A 20,960-nucleotide genomic window follows, 5' to 3' on the forward strand; every position below is an offset into this window, starting at 1 on the left:
GTTATTCACTTCCCCTCCCTGTGAGAGGATCCTCAGTCATGGCCATGTAACTTGCAGTCCCATCCTGCACAAGACATACACTTTTCTGTTGTAATGACATAGAATGTAGCCTTATAAATCACTGGCCAATGGGATATTAGCAGATGTGATATACACGTAGCCAGGCAGAAGCTGTGACAACCATAATGGGGTTTTAACAGCTTTCTCACCCTTTTCTCTCTGCCATGAGAACGAGTCCCAGTAGGAGCAGCTCTTTTGTCTTGAACCTACCATGAAGACAAGCAGAGCAGACCTGAGTGGACCTGCAGCATTTCATAGGTAAAGTTCAATGTGAACAAAAATAAGCCTCTGTTGCTACTGTATCCCGCTGAGGTCTGGGAGTACTTTGTTACTGCACCATAGCTAATACAAGAGCTCATAAAATTTGGCAAGAAAAATGGATTGAGAGATGGGCTCCAGGAAGTATATTTCCTGATTTAGGGCCAAAATTTATCCTCAGGTCTAACTGGTAACATAAGACCCAAATAGGTTACTAATATGGGAGTCTAAACTAAGTATGTCTGTGTTAAAACAGAATCTGATCAGAAACTACTGACAAAGTTATCTTAATCTTATTTTACTTTATTTTTTTGCGGTACGCGGGCCTCTCATTGCTGTGGCCTTTCCTGTTGCAGAGCACAGGCTCCGGACGTGCAGGCTCAACGGTCATGGCTCACGGGCCCAGCTGCTCCGTGGCATGTGGGATCCTCCCGGACCGGGGCACAAACCAATGTCCCCTGCATCGGCAGGCGGACTCTAAACCACTGAGCCACCAGGGAAGTCCTTAATCTTATTTTTTAACAGCCATAATGTTTTGATTGTTGAGCACCTAAAATTGGACTTACCTTTTAGAAAACTTGAGTTCCTTTTCATCATTTTTTTTTCCAGAAGGATGAGTGAGTGGCACCCTTTTCTGAGTGTCTAAGTAGATGATGATGTCTTTCTACTGTCTTTATATGGAGTAAAACATTACCCATTACACAGGTTTAGGCCACAGTGATTTTCCTCACAAAGCCTGTAGATAACACTCTATGTTCATTGTATTGGTGAGAAAGAGTTTGAAACAGCCTGCTATTTTTTTTTTATTGAAGTATAGTTGATTTACAATGTTGTATTAGTTTCAGGTATACAGCAAAGTGAATCACTAATACATATACATATATCCACTCTCTTTTTTTTAAAGATTCTTTCCCCATATAGGCCATTACAGAGTATTGAGTAGAGTTCTCTGTGTTATACAGTAGGTCCTTATTAGTTATCTATTTTCTATATAGTAGTGTGTATATGTCAATCCCAATCTCCCAATTTATCCCTCCTCCCCATCCCCTGGTAACCATAAGCTTGTTTTCTACATTCATGACTCTATTTCTGTTTTGTAAATAACTTCATTTGTACATTTTTTTTAGATTCCACCTATAAGCAAATATCATATGATATCTGTCTTTCTGTGTCTGACTTACTTCACTCAGTATGACAATCTCTAGGTCCATCCATGTTGCTGCAAATGGCATTTATTAAACACATGTATACTGACTTTGTTTTCATTTTTTGATCATTTTATCAGGACATCCGTAGGTTTAATTTTATTTTTATTGGGTTTCCCTAATCATGGCCTGTACTTTAATCTCTATGCTCAGTTATTTTATAAACTTAGGGACTTTTTTTCAGTTATGAACCTCCTGATAAGACAATCTCAGATTTCATTCACCAGCAGTCCACAAATAGTTATTGGTCCCCTACTTTATTCAAGGAACTACCCTGCATAGTGGTTACTGAGATGAGGCTTTGGCCCTTGTGGAGCTTAAAGTCCAATAGAAGACAAGATAGCAAATTAACCAACAATTAACAGACTGAATGGTGGTAAGTCAGAGTTGATCTCTCTCTTTTCCTGTGGAGGTCATTTATGTCAGGTTTGTGTGCTTAACTGGGTATAGGGCTCACTGTGTGTATATGAACATTATCTCATAGGAGGGATGCTGATCTTTTCATATAAAGAATGGAAACCTAGTAGCTAAAAATATTAGTGTTCTTTGATTACTTCTAGTTGATAAAGTTTGTACTCAAGAAGACCTGTCACTCAGATTATACTCTCTAAGAGCTTATGGATTTTTGTCTATGTTGTTCTTTGACATATCCAAGGCACTAGAACAATCCCTGGGATGTAACAAATTGAACAATAAATATTCACTGAATGGACCATAGATTATAACATATCCTTGTACCCCATGTCTATGACCTCCCATGTCATTTTCCTATACGTTTACATTCTGAATGGGCATCCAATTTCCATTCCTCAGCACCAATTGACTTTTCCACATTGTCAACTTTGTCCTTTCTGCCTTTTATAGTCTTTTTCTGGCTCCAGCCTGAGTTTGATATCTGTCATCATGCTCTGAGTAGCTTCCCAGAGACCCTTCTGTACCCCAGTCCCCTGCCACCTTATCTCAGTGCTCTCTTAGCTGTGGTTTTATTTTTATTTCAAAAAGGTAATATCTCTTTTGCTCCTGTCTTGTAGGAAAGCCTGCCACTCTTGAGGTTCCTCGGGTATGACTATTCCTTCTCTTTCTGAGAATGGTTGGCACAATATTTTACTCCTACTTAAAAAATGAAAGACCCAGTCTTGGTTAACCAAAATGACATGTGAGTTTGCCATTGAGCTCCACATATTCTGTTTTGTGACTTATTTTTTTCTTTTGCTGTGTACAAAATCAATCTTTTGACATTAATTGTTTTCATTCTCAAAAAAATTAAAAAAAAAATACTGAGCAAGAAAACCCCAATGTTGAGGTCAAATGATATCAATTTAACTTGGAATAAAAGAGTAGAAAGAGGTTAAGAGGTTTCCTATGATGTGAACGTCTCCATTTTACAGATGATATGACTGAGGTCCATAAAGAACAAGGTATGTGCAGTCACACAGCTAAGGTGCAAAGGTTTAGAAAGGCAGGAGCCTACATGCCAGTTCCCTGCTCTTTCCACTACAGCATCCAGTGAGCATCATTTCTAACAAGGAGAGGATGCAGAGCCTGGAGTTCATTTCCTGCTGCCATGAGAAGTGTTCTCAGGGATTATCCCAGTTGCAAGATTAGAAGAAAGCCCTGGCTCTATAAGTACTTCCCTTCATCCATGATCTCCTTCTGTATTATCAGGTTCCTGAATCATATTTTTAAAAAGTCACACTGTTTGCATATGACATGATACTATACATAGAGAATCCTAAAGATGCTACCAGAAAACTACTAGAGCTAATCAATGAATTTGGTAAAGTTGCAGGATACAAAATTAATGCACAGAAATCTCTGGCATTCCTATATACTAATGATGAAAAATCTGAAAGTGAAATCAAGGAAACACTCCCATTTACCATTGCGACAAAAAGAATAAAATATCTAGGAATAAACCTACCTAAGGAGACAAAAGACCTGTATGCAGAAAATTATAAGACACTGATGAAAGAAATTAAAGATGATACAAATAGATGGAGAGATGTACCATGTTCTTGGATTGGAAGAATCAACATTGTGAAAATGACTCTACTACCCAAAGCAATCTACAGATTCAATGCAATCCCTATCAAACTACCAATGGCATTTTTCACAGAACTAGAACAAAAAATTTCACAATTTGTATGGAAACACAAAAGACCCCGAATAACCAAAGCAATCTTGAGAACGAAAAATGGAGCTGGAGGAATCAGGCTCCCTGACTTCAGACTATACTACAAAGCTACAGTAATCAAGACAGTATGGTACTGGCACAAAAACAGAAAGATAGATCAATGGAACAGGATAGAAAGCCCAGAGATAAACCCACGGACATATGGTCACCTTATCTTTGATAAAGGAGGCAGGAATGTACAGTGGAGAAAGGACAGTCTCTTCAATAAGTGGTGCTGGGAAAACTGGACAGGGACATGTAAAAGTATGAGATTAGATCACTCCCTAACACCATACACAAAAATAAGCTCAAAATGGATTAAAGACCTAAATGTAAGGCCAGACACTATCAAACTCCTAGAGGAAAACATAGGCAGAACACTCTATGACATAAATCACAGCAAGATCCTTTTTGACCCACCTCCTAGAGAAATGGAAGTAAAGACAAAAATAAACACATGGGACCTAATTAAACTTAAAAGCTTTTGCACAGCAAAGGAAACCATAAACACGACCAAAAGACAACCCTCAGAATGGGAGAAAATATTGCAAATGAAGCAACTGACAAAGGATTAATCTCCAAAATTTATAAGCAGCTCATGCAGCTCAATAGCAAAAAAGCAAACAATCCAATCCAAAAATGGGCAGAAGACCTAAATAGACATTTCTCCACAGAAGATATACAGACTGCCAACAAACACATGAAAGGATGCTCAACATCTTTACTCATTAGAGAAATGCAAATCAAAACTACAATGAGATATCATCTCACACCAGTCAGAATGGCCATCATCAAAAAATCTAGAAACAATAAATGCTGTAGAGGGTGTGGAAAAAAGGGAACACTCTTGCACTGCTGGTGGGAATGTGAATTGGTACAGCCACTATGGAGAACGGTATGGAGGTTCCTTAAAAAACTACAAATAGAACTACCATATGACCCAGCAATCCCACTACTGGGCATATACCCTGAGAAAACCATAATTCAAAAAGAGACATGTACCAAAATGTTCATAGCAGCCCTATTTACAATAGCCCGGAGATGGAAACAACCTAAGTGTCCATCATCGGATGAATGGGTAAAGAAGATGTGGCACATATATACAATGGAATATTACTCAGCCATAAAAAGAAATGAAATTGAGCTATTTGTAATGAGGTGGATGGACCTAGAGTCTGTCATACAGAGTGAAGTAAGTCAGAAAGAGAAAGACAAATACTGTATGCTGACACATATATATGGAATTTAAGAAAAAAAATGTCATCAAGAACCTAGGAGTAAGACAGGAATAAAGACACAGACCTACTAGAGCATGGACTTGAGGATATGGGGAGGGGGAAGGGTAAGCTGTGACAAAGTGAAAGAGTGGCATGGACATATATACACTGCCAAACGTAAGGTAGATAGCTAGTGGGAAGCAGCCGCATAGCACAGGGAGATCAGCTCGGTTCTTTGTGACTGCCTGGAGGGGTGGGATAGGGAGGGTGGGAGGGAGACGCAAAAGGGAGGGGATATGGGAACATATGTATATGTATAACATTAAATTTGTAAAATAAAAAAAAATACTAATCAACAACAACAACAAAAAAGTCACACAAAGACAAATATCATACGATATCGTTTATATGTGGAATCCAAAAAATTAATGCAAATGAACTTATTTACAAAACATATATAGACTCACAGACATAGAAAACAAAACTTATGGTTATCAAAGGTGAAAGGGGGGGAAGGATAAAGTAGGAGCTTGTGATTAACATATACTCACTATTATATATAAAATAGAAAACCAACAAGGACCTACTGTACAGCACAGGGAACTATACTCGATATCTTGTAGTAACCTATAATGGAAAAGAATCTAAAATATATATATATAGAGAGAAAAATATATATATAGTATATATATAGAATATGTATATATTCCATGTGTAGTATATATATCTGAATCAGTTTGCTGTATACCTGAAATAAACACAACATTGTAAATCAACTATATTTCAATAAAAAATTTTTAAAAAGTCACAGTCTCTGTCTTTCAGAAAGCCAAGTGTTTCTGATTTAATGAAGAATGTAGGGAGGAGGTAGGTTTGGGGTGGGGGACATTTGCCAGAATAACGTGATGGTTATGCTACCTTCTCTGAAGCTCTTCCAAGGCCATTTGCCAATGTTCCTTTATTAGGAGTCATTTTGGGCTAAAACCCCTGCTGGCTTCACCCTTTACTGCCATAAAGACATGAATTTCCAGGAAATTAGCCTTCGCAAACCCACGAGTGATCACACAGGGCTGAGTCCAGTCTAGTTCACGTAGGTAAAGAACAATTCTTGTATATAAATCAATTAAGATTGATTGCGATTGATTTGAAGAAGGGATCAGATTTATTCTCCACTGGGACTTAACCCAGGGTTAGCATAGTGTGTCAGTGGGCTTTAGTCAAAGTCCATCATTTACAAATGATGAGTTTCATTATTTGGGCTTAGGAACTACTTATTATTACTAGTCTGTATCAAAAAAAAAAAAAAAGAAGCTGATATGAAAATAGATGAAGTTTGCATTCTATTGATCAAGCATAGTTTTCTTATTAATTTTATGCATTATTTACAGTGATAGTTAAACATATTGATCTTAGCAAAGCAGGAAGTGTTACACCAACAACTAGATTTGACTAAGAAATTGTAATAATTATCAATTAGCGGGAATTACTGTTAATAAGGTTGGGGAAAGTGCAGAAAATTTCTGATTACGAAGAACTGATGCTTTCACAGTGTTGTGTAAATTGCCAGGATTTTAAAAATACATCTGCCTCATATGATATTCAAAAAGGAAAAGAAAGTGTTAGGCACATAATTACTAGATACATCCAAGCTACAAACCTTTTTGTTGTTCTTTTAATCATTTGGAAGAAGAGGAGTCATTGCTTAGAAGATTTTTGCCCTTTTCTGAGGATAACAAGTAAAATGAACTAACAGCTCAATTATTCTGTTAATGAGGCAATTCCCTCCCCACTTGCATAAATTCAATTTATTTTTCTTTCCAATATCCTCTCTTCTACCATCAATCAACTATCCTTTCAGGGGAAAAAAAAATTATACACTAAAACGGGGGTGGGCATTGGGTGAGGGCAAGATTGAGGTTGATCATATATTGTCATGCAGAAGCAGAAATGAACTTAAAATAAGCCATTTTACAAATGAGAAAACTGAGGCCCCCTAAAGCTTCCTGACCAGCCTGGGACAGAGCAAAGGGAATGTCCAGTTTTCCCAGATTTGAGGTTCATGCTATTATCTGACCCCGCAGATGTTCAGTATGAAGCTTGTTCCTTGTAGACTGCTGTTTTCCACAAATGCTTGGCTGTTTGTTGGTGGTCCCATTGTACTAATCATTAAGAGCTTTTAAGCTCATGGGGCAAAGAATAGAAGTGAAATAATTCCAGGCAAAAACAAAGAAAATGACTTTTTAGTTAGTGAGGGCAGCCTCATCACAGATAAATATAAGGTTTCCTTTTGGCTTCAGAGAGCACTACCCATCTGTCAAGAATTGCCCTGATGTCTTTGAGCAGCTGTGGAAAGAAGTTCAGGGTCCGTGGGTCAGGAGATGAGCTGATTTTTGTCCATTTCAGTTTTGACACATGACAATTTAAGTATACTGCTTTGCAGCTAAGTTAGGACCCAAACAAAATGGTCCACCTGCTCATTTATCTCCTCCAGCCTTGATCTCAGTTGTCGTTTAACATTTCCTAAGTATAACCCCTGCCTAAAATAATAAACATGTTTGCTCAGAATTCAGTCGCTTTTCCACATTCTCTGTTACTGTTATTGTTAATAGCACTGCCCCACCCTGCCAGTTCTCTGAGCATCTTTGTTGACAAGTTCCTTGCCCCGTCATCTGAATTCTGCCTTCTCAGCATCTCCTGACTTCAGCTTCCATTCTCCAAACTCTGAAGGCATTCCCTGCACACCTTCCAACTCTGGCTGGATTCCCTCAGGGTTCTACTCTGCTTGCCTCTTCTCTCCTATCCCTCCAATCCATCTTGGGTACTGCTGCCAGAAGAATCTATTTCTTTTTTTATGTATAAATAGTTTCATTAATTATTTTTCTGGTTTAAATAATGGTTAGGGTCTGCCTATCATGAAAACTGTTCAAATTACTTTCAATATATTACCTCTCCACATTCTCTGTCCGATAGCTATCTGCTTTGAGCTATACAATTGTCATGTCTGAATTTGCCATAAAATCTACGTTGGTACAGCGAAATGAGGCTAGGCTTTGGAGTCAAGTGATCTAGAATCCCTTCCCAGCTTTGCTACTCACTTGCTCTGTAGAGACTCTGTGGTCCTAGGTCCTGATCTGCTTAATTGAGCAAAACCTTATGGACTGAATGAGTGCAATTTGGAAGATTGCTTTAAAGATGGGAAGGCAAGTCTTGGAAAGATATTGAAATGATAGAAAATCCCAACTCAGATCAAGGATGGGGGTATCAAAGAGATAAATCAGATAAGGGAGGAAAGAAAAAGTTCCTGGGTCTTTTACTATAGGCTGGAGAATTTATATGCATGATTTTATTTAATCCCACCCGCAGTCCTGTGAGATTGATAGTGGTATCTCCACTTTATACAGGATAGAAGGATCTATTTCTGAAGCCATGTTTTTTGTTTGTTTTTCTTTCAAATCACACAGATAAATAATAGATATATTCTCACTGTAAAATGCTTAACTAGTATAGAGCAAATTAAAAGAGTTTCCCCTCGCCCCCAGACAAATACAACACCCTCAAACAACCCTCTAAAATTTCAGACCATCTTCTATTCATTGAGGTATATTTGTGTACACTCCATTTTCCATTTTTGTGTTTATGTGAATGGGAGCATTCATCTATTTCTGTGACCTTTTCTTTTCACCTAGCAGTGAGATGATTTCAAATCAGTTCATATGGCTGCCATACCCATAACTTTCTTTTTGTTTTTTTTCTTTGCCATAACTTATTTTCAAAGGGGCTTTAATATTCCAGAGTTTGGGGATTTAGGATACTTTTTTTTTCATGTATTGATAGATTTCAGGATTAGTTTTTTTGCTATTTTTGCTATTACAAGTAATGGTGCAATAAACACATACTGGTGTGTGCATAGCATTGGATGAACAGTGTGCAACTTTAAAATGTTTGAAAGTTAAATGACAAATTTCAACCCAAAAAGACCATACCAATTTTTATTTTTTTTAATTTATTTATTTATTTATTATTTATTTATTTATTTTTGCTGTACGCGGGCCTCTCACTGCTGTGGCCTCTCCCGTTGCGGAGCACAGGCTCCGGACACACAGGCTCCGCAGCCATGGCTCGCGGGCCCAGCTGCTCCGCGGCATGTGGGATCTTCCGGGATCGGGGCACGAACCCGTGTCCCCTGCATCGGCAGGCGGACTCTCAACCACTGCGCCACCAGGGAAGCCCCATACCAATTTTTAAAAAATGCTCTGAGCAGCTTTTAGGGAAAGTGCAGGCTCTCCTCAGTTTAGGATTATTGTCCATTTTATTTTTAAGAAAAATGTTACGGTGGTTGCAATACTGTATTATTGCTTTGATTTGCATTTCCCTGAGTAATAGTGGCTGACAGTATTTCTCTTGTGAATTGATATCTCATTCTTCTATTAATTTGCTAATTTTTCTATTAAATTGTTTTAGAAAAATAATATTAATATTTTTGTAATTTGTGGGAAATATGTTCTCTCAATCAGTTGTTTTTTAACTTTTTATATAGCGTCTTCTGACAAATAAAATATTTATACTTTTACATATGCAAATATGCCAATCTTTTTTTTTTTTTTTTTTTTTGGCTTCTAGTTCTTTGTTTTCTTTGGAAGATTTGATACACCACAAGATTTACTCTATCTATGTTCCTATGTATCTATGTCTATCATTTATCTTCTATATACATATATATGCATGTATACACATACACACACCCTTTTCCTATCTTCAGTAACTTTTGTAGCTATGACTAAAGACTTCAACATGCAAATTTAATATCTCCCTTCTAAATTTAAAATATATTATTGTCGTCTACCTTCTTCCTCCTGAGAATAAAGTTTAAATCCAATGGACTAGTAGGCCTTTCATGACCTCCATCACTTCATTTCTTCCTGCTCAGTCTGCACCTGCTTTCAAGAAGAAAGTGTTTCATTTTATATCTCAAAGATCCAGACTCATGTGCCCCTGGGCTTTTGCACATGCTGCCTGCAACTCTGTAGCATGCTAGCTGCTCGTTTTCTCAGTGTTCCTCTCCAATAAACAACCAGGAAGGATATCCTGGTCCTTTCTTAACAAGTGAGGGAAGGAATGAAAGGAGGAGGGGAGTGAAGGAAGAAGAACACATGCCAAGAGTTTATGGTTTAGCAGGAAATCTTGCTAAAATCCTTATGAGTTAATGGGGGGAAAACAGGAGCCAGAGGTACAGCAGGAGGGATGACTGGGCTGAGCTTCTCTGCACTGACCACCCATCCCTTCAGAGTCCTTTATTTCCTGGGAAAGTGGTTTCTGAAATTCCCTAATTTTGTGCTGGCAGATCTTTCTAGGGGCATCTGAGGACCAAACCATAGTAAATGGGAAGAAAGAAAGTGAGTTCTTCACAGTTTAAAGTATGTGTTGGATGCCATCCCCTGCCTAAAATCCTCCCACACTGTTCGTAATCTCCAGGATACTTTGAACACTTTATTGAAGTTGCAAGTATTTTCTTCCTGACCCTCAGCATCCCGTCTCTCCTTACCTCCTAACACCCTCGGCCTGCATGGGGTCCCCTGGGAAGTTCCCTACGTGGATCTTTCTGCTTCAACTCCTCAATTAGACGATCATGATGTTCCCTCTGCAGGGAGCAATTCTTTTTTTTTTTTTTTTTTTTTTTTTTTTGCGGTACGTGGGCCTCTTACTGCTGTGGCCTCTCCCATTGCGGAGCACAGGCTCCGGACGCGCAGGCTCAGTGGCCATGGCTCATGGGCCCAGCCGCTCCGCGGCATGTGGGATCCTCCCGGACCGGGGCACGAACCCATGTCTCCTGCATCGGCAGGTGGACTCTCAACCACTGTGCCACCAGGGAAGCCCCAGGGAGCAATTCTGAATCTACTTGTAGGTGGACAAACTTGTACTGACTGTTCAAGAGTCAGAATACGTAACAACTCTCATGGAGACGTCTATGTGCTCCCTAAACCTAACCTTCCCTCTCTGCATCAAACCCTACTCTGGAGCCTCACTTCACTCATTCTGCATCTTAAACCTAACCTTACTCCCCATCGTTAACCCTAAACTTAACCTTATCCAATCTATCCATAAGCCTACACCTAGGCTCACCCTGCCCACTGGAACTTTAAGCCTCACCTCATTTTTCTACCTCTAACTATAAATCTCACCTTATTCTACTTATTTGTAACCCGAAATCTAACCCTCACCCTGCGACGTGAAAGGTGAGCAGATGTATGTGTGGATGTATGTATATATGTACGCATGTGTGTCTGGATGGTTATATAGATAGATGCATGCATGGATAACTGAATGTGTGACTGCATGGATGGATAGGTGGATGGATGGATGAGTATTTGGATGGAGAAATGTATGTGTGTGTGTGTGTATGTACTGATAGATTTATAGATGCATGGATGGATGGATGGACGGATGAACAGATGGACGGATAAGTAATGGAGTGTATGCGTGTTTGTGGGTATGGGTATGGATGTATGGATGATTAATGATGACAAGGATGATGAAATGACTTACTGGATTCAGGGAGACCCATAAGAAAAACGTCATGTAAGAGACCTGTACCAGGGCAGTGGCAGAAGAAAAGAGGATGCAAACATAAATCGAAAGATACTTTTTTTTTCGGAATTAGTGATATCATCAGTGAAAAGACGGAGCTGTTAATGAAAAGAAATGATGCAGTACTATGGGTCTCGGGAGCCTACGTCTCTTTGTGATTCACAGAAGCTAAAGGTATTTCTTCAGCACCTGCTGCATGCCTCACAAAGAGTGGGGTACTTGGAGGACTGTGAATGCAGTGAGTGACACACTGGTGAGCTTTGGGATGATAATGCTGTGGCAAGTCCCAAGAGAATAGAGGACAGACTCTAGAAGGATGTTCTTTTGTTACATAACTCATTTCAGTGATTCCTAGACTTCCCTGTGCATCAGAATCACCTGGGGGGATTTTTTAAAAACACACATACAGAATTGACAAGTTCTGATCAAGTGGTTTGAAGTGGGCCCAGGCATTGCCCAAGTAAGTCTAACGTGTAGTCAGGGTAGAGAACTAATTCATTAACATATTAATTAATAAAATTCAACCAGAAGAACTCCGACTTATCAAATGGGTATCACCAATTTGGTGACCCTCTTTGCTGACAGAGCCAGCTAACCACATGCATCTGGACCCCATCACACCTTGTTTGTATCTTATTGACCTCACTCATCAGCGTGAGGTGTGAGTATCTCAGGATCTGTCTTTCCTCCCCTCACTGCTGCCATAGCTAGACCTCAGCTGGCTGCAGAGGGCAGAAACCTGAGGCATATCAGGGAATTATCTTCTCTTGGAGACATATAGGATCTCGCCCGTTTGAACAGCTATATTGTCCTCTCTGCAAGTTTTCTCTGGGCACATGCTTAGTAAGACCACTAAACAACAAACAAACAAACAAACAGTGGCTTCATCCCCCAAGTACTTGTGGCTCAGTCTCTGGGTCTCCAGAAGAAACAATCTGATTGGCTGATCTTGGGTCAGGTCTCCCTCCCTAATCTAAGCAGCTAAAGCCAGGGAGATAACATTCCGTGCTACTTGGATTCACTCTTCCCTAGAAGGTTGTGAAAGGCATTTCTCCAAAGGAGGGCTTTTAACTGGGGAGAAAGTGATCTCTACCTCATCCCATGCATGGCTCTAGGACAAGTAGAAGCTCCAAGGCAACCCAGTGCTTAGCCCAGGGCCTGGTACATCATAGGTTTTCAGGAGAAATTTCTGAATGAATAAACAGAGCAAGTGGGTGTTGAGGTTTATTCATTTTGAATGAATAAACAGAAGAAGTGTAGTTAATGATGAGGAATCATTTTCTCCTAAGTTCCAGGAGCCGCAGAACTCTCTCTCAAAAATGGATTGAGAAGATTTCACAAATCTGAGTCACCCTAATTGCACACTTGGGAAAGACTCAATGGAGTTTCCCTTTGCTAAATATCCTATCTGCTTCCTTCCTAGATGAGCCATTTATGCTGCCTGATAGCTTCTAATTGGGTATATGGTGGGTTGAGTTGTGGAATTCCCCCCCGTGCCGGGGGCCCCCCCCAGAAATATATCCACCTGGCACTTGTGAATGTAATCCTATTTAGAAATAGGGTCTTTGGAAATGTAATTAAGTTAAGAATATTGAGATGAGATTATCCTGGATTTAGGGTAGGTCCTAAATCCAATAATGGCTCTCCTTATAAGAGAAAGACAGAGGGATATTTAAGATACACAGACACAGGGACAAGTCCACCTGAAAACTGAAGCAAAGATTGGAGTGATGTTGTCAGAAGCCAAGGAATGCCTCAAAAAACCAGGATCTGGAAGAGACAAGGAAGCATCTACCCTAGGGCCTTCAGAGGGAGTGTGGGCCTGCTTCAGTCTTGGTTTTGGGCTTCTGGTCTCCAAAACTTTTAGAGAACAAATGTATTATTATAAGCCACCCAGTTTGTGGTCATTTGTTATGGCAGCCCTAGGAAACTAATACAGATACCCAGAAGAGAGAAGCCTCATTCCTCTAGGGACAAGAAAACTATACTTTTCATCTCATTTGAGTTTCAATTTATTGATAAGGGCTTGTCCTGAATAAGGGCAGCATAGGGTAGTGTTTTTTCTTAAATGTGTGATTCATACCACATTACTTTAGGAGACAAAAAAAGGGGCACCAATTTAGTGTTTTGCCGCATCAGTGGCTGAGTCATGCACTGTCTCACTTATGTTTCAAAAGCATCTGTTCGTCTGAGATGTAAAGAAGGGGAGATAGACTCACCATGACCTGCCCTGACTTGGAACCCCTCTCCTCAACAATACCAGATTTTACTGTTTCATTTCCCAAGAATTACAGATCTGTTAATGAAGTTCCCAAGAGCAGGCTGATTTTATATATGGTTCTGCTTACTCTGTGCCTTCCTAGTTAATCAAGATCTAGAGGATTTTAGTAGAAAAACATATCAATACATAAGATACTATTATTCTTCTCAGGTGATCACCTTTTCTTCATTAAAGTATTCTGGCTGCCGCTCTTAGTAATGGATATGTATTTCTCTGTCTCTTTCATTATGGCTATGAGGAAGCAGTGTAACCACTCCAGCCCTCCAGAGCCTCATCTTCAATCAAATGATAAATGAATCTCTTGACTATCTGTCTTCACACTTCTGTTTTCCATCCCTGACCATCCTCACCTCGTCTCCTCTGGTATTTCTTTTACAGGAAAGAAGTTTCTCCCTCTTTCCAGACATTATCTTTGGGGGAGGAAGAAACAAATACAATGCCACTTCAAACTTATCATCATTATTGTTGTTATTTATCATGGCACTAATTGCTCTGCTGGTTATAGGCATTGGGTTAGAGATCACAGGAGGAAGGCTCTCTTTTTCACACCTCGGTGCAGCATGCAGTGATTAAAATATAACTGGGTCGATGGTGCTCTGGAACACATTTTACTTGAGTTATTTCTCATCACCTTCCTCAGCCCGTCTCCTGCTGCTGCCCCAGTGTTTGTTACCAGTTGAGGATCAATGAGGCACAGGCTATGAGAAGAAAGTTAGGGTGAAAGTTTGTCATAACTAGCTGTGATGAAAACCAGACTTGTGGTTAAGGAAGAGTGGTTTTGGTGCATGGAGACAAGGTAGTCATTAGACCTTTTCTACAAATATCACATCCTTTCCTTCCAAGCTTTAAAAATAACTATAATCAAAATATGTTAATGGATGCATAGAATAAATGGAAGTCCCACAATTTCTCTTGACCAATGAGTTCGGACAGAAGTTTCGGGCAACACTTCTAGGCTGGAGTGTATGATTATCCAGGCAGATGCTTCAGAGCTTTTTCTTTCTATGATGCTTGGCAATGCCCCAGTTAGTTAAGCTCCTTGGTCCATCCAGATTTGTAGTGACGGCAACATTACCACAGGAAGGATTCCCAGTGGCACAGGATGACATTTTGCTGCTTTAATTCACTGAGATATGGGGGCTGTTTGTTACTGCAGCATAACCCAGATTATCTAGTTTCCTGGTCAGAACACAGCAAAAGGAGGGAAAAGGGATAGTTGGGACTCCCCACCTCTTTGTGACTAATGAATCATGGGCAAACCACTTTGTGTAGCCTCAGCATCTTTAGAGCTAAAACGGAGATAGTAAGCTTGGATCCCCTGCAAACTTAAGATAAAGTAATAAATGTTAAACAACTTTAAGCAACATGCAAACTTTAGATGATATTACAATTAAGTTGCTCTTGAACCTTAGCTACCTAATGACTTTCTAAACATTCTTTTACCATGTATATTAGATTGTCATCTCTCTGGTACCTATTCTCTTTTCAATTATAAAATATTCAATTATTTGAATTGAATATTGAAAATATTCAATTCAATTATAAAATATTTCAACTATAAAATATTTCTGATGAAATAAAAAAGATAAGTAATAACTGATAAACACAGACTGCACTGAAGTATTAATGGAAAAATTACTTTTCAGCTTTTCTTAAGAGTAATGGTTAGCAAAAGTCATTACCTTCTCCCGACTCCCTGACAGATAGAATCTAAAGATTCAGAAAATGTTATTTTTATTTTTCACGCTTACCAAAGTAATCTATGTACATAATTTGAGTCAAATAGTGTATAATGCTTGTCCCCAATCCTGTGCATTTCCAAATCCAACTCCTCAAAGCCAACCACTTGCATCTCATTTACATGCTTATTTCTTCATATATTTTAAAATAATTTTCTTATGATGCTCCTTTTTATTTTCCCCATTTAAGTATTATTTATTGTCTTCCTTCTATGGAAAAAGTCATGCTGGAGGGTTCGGTACTTTTCTGTGGTGACTGGGAGCCCCCGGGAGCAGGTTAAGTCATGAGTTCAATAAAGTATCCCAAAGACAGGTCAGCTCTGTGCCAGGCAGAGGATCACCAAGTGTAACAGGGCACCAGATGGGATCCCCTTTCCAACTGGCAAGGGTCCAGCTCTGTTGGAGGATGGAGGGAAGGCGTCACAGAGCAGAGATATGATAGATAAGGGGTTCTTTCTTCTGACAGCGAGTACAGCATGAACCTGAAGAAGGAAGAAGTGGTAAAGCCATCCTTGGGACATACTTAAGCTTCTAGGCCTACCCTGCATTGTTCCTTTCTCCATCTTCTTAGTAAACCAATCTACATTGGCTCCGGAGTCCACAAGAGATAGACCACTGTCGTGCTAGGTAGAGTATACAGTTTAGCTATATGGCCAAGACTGGGTCCCATCCATGTGGTCATGATAAAGAGTTTCCTCTAAGATTTTGTATTTCCACCTCCTTAGTTGGCTTTGTCTTGATAAAAAAGAGGTAAAATATCCACTATCTATGTTTGAGGACTTGTTTAAGGGACCAAGGGTGCTGCTGACAGATCCATTTTGTTGAAATCCACAATTTTGTTCTGAGCCCTCTCATTCACTACTGGAGCAAAGCAGAATCATCCATGGACTGATGAGCACTGTGGTCCAAGGTACCCTAGAAGATGGGGAGATATGAGAAACAGAAAGGAGGAAAGGAGAAAGTCAGAGAAGAGAAACTGCTCTACAGTTGACAAATGCTTTTATCTTATCCCGTTTCATATGTATAATCCACTAGTGAGGTAGACAGAGCAGGTATTATAACCTCCAGGGTACAGGTAAAGGAACAGTCTAAGGAACTTTCCAGAAGATATCTTGGAATAGTGGAAGGTGTCCCAACTGGTCCATTCACTAGATAAGGCAATGGATGTCAAAAACATTAACAATGTGTAAGATTGAAGTATTATTATGGTTAAGCTGATCTTAGACCTTAGTTACCTGGGATTCTGAGAAAACTACTTAACTTCTCAGTATCTCCATGTCCTCAAGTATGTATGAGAGGTGATAACAACTGCTTCGAGGTTTTTGATGAGTATTTGAGGCAATGTTACCTGCTATGCATTGTTTACAGGAGCCTGCATTTATCAAAATGTTTTGTGCATATTAACTCAACTGCAGCATGTTTGTGAGGTAGGTTCTACAATGACCATCCTCTCCATCTTACAGGTGAGGAGAGTGGTCCTCTTGTGAGACTGAGTGATGTGCCAAAGCTCACACATCTATTAGGCGGAGGAGCTGAGATTCAGCCCTGGTCAGTGTGATACAGGATCCTGAGCTCATAACCAATATGCTGTACTGATTCACATTTCTAAAACGTGTATAGGGGCTGCATAGATAATAGATTCTCAGTAAATGCTGGTGTCTTTGAGCAACATTCCCAGGATCACATGGAAGAGGATGCTAGAAGTCTCCAATCAATTAATCTCCTGGGTTTCTCTTAATGTATCAGCCTTCTCATGTCTTCACTTTCCTCCTTGCACAGCCTAGAGTATTTCAGTAATATTTTTGCCAATACTCTGAAATCTCTTACCTTCCATCTTTCACAACCATCTGAGTGAAACACAAACCCCAGACGAACTCAGTGATCCATTATCTTCACTCAAGAAGCATGTGATACTGGAGCTTGTTCAGCAAGGCAGAATGCATTGATGATCAACTTCAAAAGCAGACTCACCAGTGCCAGGCAGCCCTCCTGTGTTTCATGAGCCCATCAAGGTCCTGTTTTCATAGCAGATATTTCAAACTCTTACTACTTCTCTCTGCAATACACAGAAGAGGACAAAACCTCTTACTTCTCAAAGAAACTTGGAAGAATAGTATGAGAACTCCCTGAATTTCACATGAATACTGAATCTTCAACTTACCTACATCCCGTCCTTCTATTCTGGTAACTTGAAGGAGACACCGTCTTCCATGGGAGGTCATTTCCATCCCTTTGTTCTGAGACAGGCTTCCCTGTTCTCAGAAATCTTAAAATGTTAATTATTCCTTGTCTCTCTCTAGTACATTTCTCTAAATTCTTCACATCCATACTCAATCATTCAATCATGATCTTCCCATTTTTAGAGAACAGAAATACTTTATTGCCCTCAACCTCCTTTTAATCAATGCCTATCTCACTCCTTTTCACAGACATCTTCATGAAAGAGACTCTCCCCGTTGCAGTCCCTAGCAATCATGTTTCCCTCATAATCATCTGCCCCCTATTCACGTCTGTCCTTCACACCCTCAGGTCATGGGGTGTTCAGTCCTCTTCGTGGTCTTTCCCAAGCTTCCGGAACACAGGATCTACACTTGCCCTCCTCCACAGATGAGTTCCTTCTTCTCTGCCACTACTGTCATTGCATGTTGGAGTTCCTTCATCTGGAACTCCAGTACTTCCCTCCTGGACCAAATCAACTAAATCTCTGCTCTGGCAGTCATTTCTAGGCTGGCGACTCCTAACCTGATAGGTAAGCCAAACTTCTTCCTCGTGTTGTAAACACATATATCTAGCCACCTACTCATTACCTCCACTCTGAATGCTAAAAGCTTTATTAAACTAAAAATGTTTGAGACCAAATTCTTCTCTTTTTTGGCTGCACTGTGCAGCGTGCACAATCTCAGTTCCCTGACCAGGAATCAAACTCATGCCCCCTGCAGTGGAAGAACAGAGTCTTAACCACTGGACCACCAGGGAAGTCCAAGACCAAATTCTTGATCTTTTCCCTTCCCCATCTTAATAAGTAGCATCACCATCAATAAGCAACACGACTTGGCCTATTAGGGGTCAAAGGGACCCCTCCCAGAGACTCATCCTCCTGGTCAAGCCATGACTGACAGAAGGTAATTTTATCCTCTGAAGATGTTTCTACTCTTTTCACTTCAACTAATGTCCACCACCACCTTGCTTGTTCATGATGCCATCATCTCTTACCTAGACACTTCAGTGATCTCTGATTCCAAACCCAATCCAGTCCCTTTTTCAAACCATCACTGAAGCTCCTATAATCTTACAAAAAACAAATCTGGTTTTGTTTCTCCCAGATTAAAACCTCCCAATAAATTCCCATAGCTCTAGGAATAGTGACCAAAGTCCTCCAAATGGTCCTAAGGCCAGGCACATTGTGGAGCAGATTAACTCCCCATCTCATTTCACAGCATCCTTGGCCTAATTGGCTGTACTCTACCCATACTACTTTTTCCTGTTTTCCATTGTTGTGAAATAAACGATTCCACACTTAGAAGAGCCAACTAGATAAGAAATTCTACAGGTGGGAAATTCAGTGAGGATGTCAGAGACCAGGGGTTGGGTCTCAGAAGAGCTGGGACTGGAGGATCCCCTTCCAACATGACATCTTCATTGTGAGCCTGGAGTCAGGGCCCGGGGTGACTGAGAATAGGCAGCCAGAAACTGCATGGCCTTGCATGGTCTAGCCTTGGAAGTCACAAAGCATCATTTCTGTCACATTCTCTTCCCCTACGTAGTCACAAAAGTCTACCCATTTTCAAAGGACATAAACCCCATCCCTTGATGTAAGAATATCAGATGATTAGGGGACCATGTTTTAAAAGTGCTGCACTCTTTCTTTCCGTTCTCCACGAGCACCGTCAGTGCTCCTTCTAGGCTTGCGATAGGCTCTGCCCTTTCCTTCCCCATGGCCGGATTGTTCCTCACCATTCTACAGATGCTGGTACATTCTTTGCTTTCTCCAGGAATCTCTCCCTAAGGCTCCAAGCCTGATCCCCTTTTCACACCTGCTTCTCCTACTATGCCCTTCTTTGTAGCACTCAACACCACTGTCCGTCTAACTTCAAGTTATTGATGAATGTCCCCCATTAGATAATGAGCTCCCCAAAGACAGAGACCCTAGGGAATGAGTGAACAAATGAAATGAGACAGGGAGAGAGCTGGAACATGGTCTCTGCACAATGTGTACAGAGCTATTTGCACGGCATTTTGCTTTCTTTCTACTGAAAGGAAGAACATTCTGGCTTGTGAGGCAGGAAAGTTCTGTCTTTAGAGAACTGTTTTGGGAGGTCCTCCAAGGGAGATACAGGAGAAGAACTTTCACGCTCTATTTTCCTAATTAGCCTAAATGAATGAACAAAACACTTTATAGCCTTCCCTGGTGGCCTCTGGCCTCTGCACATGGCAGAACATGAAAGTATGTTCATGGCACTTGCCCGAGACCATTCAGGTGTAGGCAGGAGGACGCAGGTTGGGAAGCAACAACAAGAAACAGAAGTTGCAGTTACACCTGGATATTCATCTCTTTTGAGCCCTGGGGGTGGGCACCTGGATACTTTCCAGAAAGGGAACACCTGGGTCCCCCACAGCCTGGAGGGTTGCCACACACCTTTCCCTCCTGCTGAAATATTGGGCAGAACAGTCAATACTGCGAGAATCACGCAGATCCCACATCTGAGGAGGGGTACAGTGAGGGTGGGATGGGAGTGGGTTCTGAATGAGACATGCCACCATCCTGAACCCATGTATTACAACTTTTCCTGCTTCTTGGTAAGATTTTCTTCTCTGAGGCTACTGTTATCACACAGGAGGGATCCAAACCCCCAATTCCAGTAGGTGGGATTGGATGATTTGCTTAGTGAAATGTTCAGACAGCAAAGGACACTGAACCATGATGTAAGAGAAAAAGGATTTTTTTTTACTCTGATTCAAATATTTACCAAGTCTAAAAACACAATATTGGAAAAAGATAAGGAAAAATGCTCAGCTTTAATTTGATATATGCAGTATCAATTCCCTAGCAACCCCGTCTTGTTTTGTATTCACTTTTTAATGACATTTCCTTCCTTTGCATTTTCTTTAGATTAAGTTCCTCATAGGAAACCTAGTTATATTATACCCAGCTATTAAAATCAATGTCATAATCATCAGTTATGAAAGGTAATAATAATAATGATTCCTTCCATTTCAGACTATTTTATAAAGCACTTGGAGACATATGACATAGGATTAGATATGACCCTTGTAAGCTCCACAGGACACAGAACTGAGGCTCTGATCATAGAAGGGACTTAACTGTGGTCATATGCTTATAATCTATTTGGCTAGTAAGTAACTTCAGACAATTTAATTAAAAACATTATTAGGAACTTATAAATCTGGGCTGCCTTTCCTAAAAGAAGAGGTGACCTGTTC

This window comes from Mesoplodon densirostris, chromosome 4 (genome assembly GCF_025265405.1).
Source record: "Mesoplodon densirostris isolate mMesDen1 chromosome 4, mMesDen1 primary haplotype, whole genome shotgun sequence".
Lineage (NCBI taxonomy): Eukaryota > Metazoa > Chordata > Mammalia > Artiodactyla > Ziphiidae > Mesoplodon > Mesoplodon densirostris.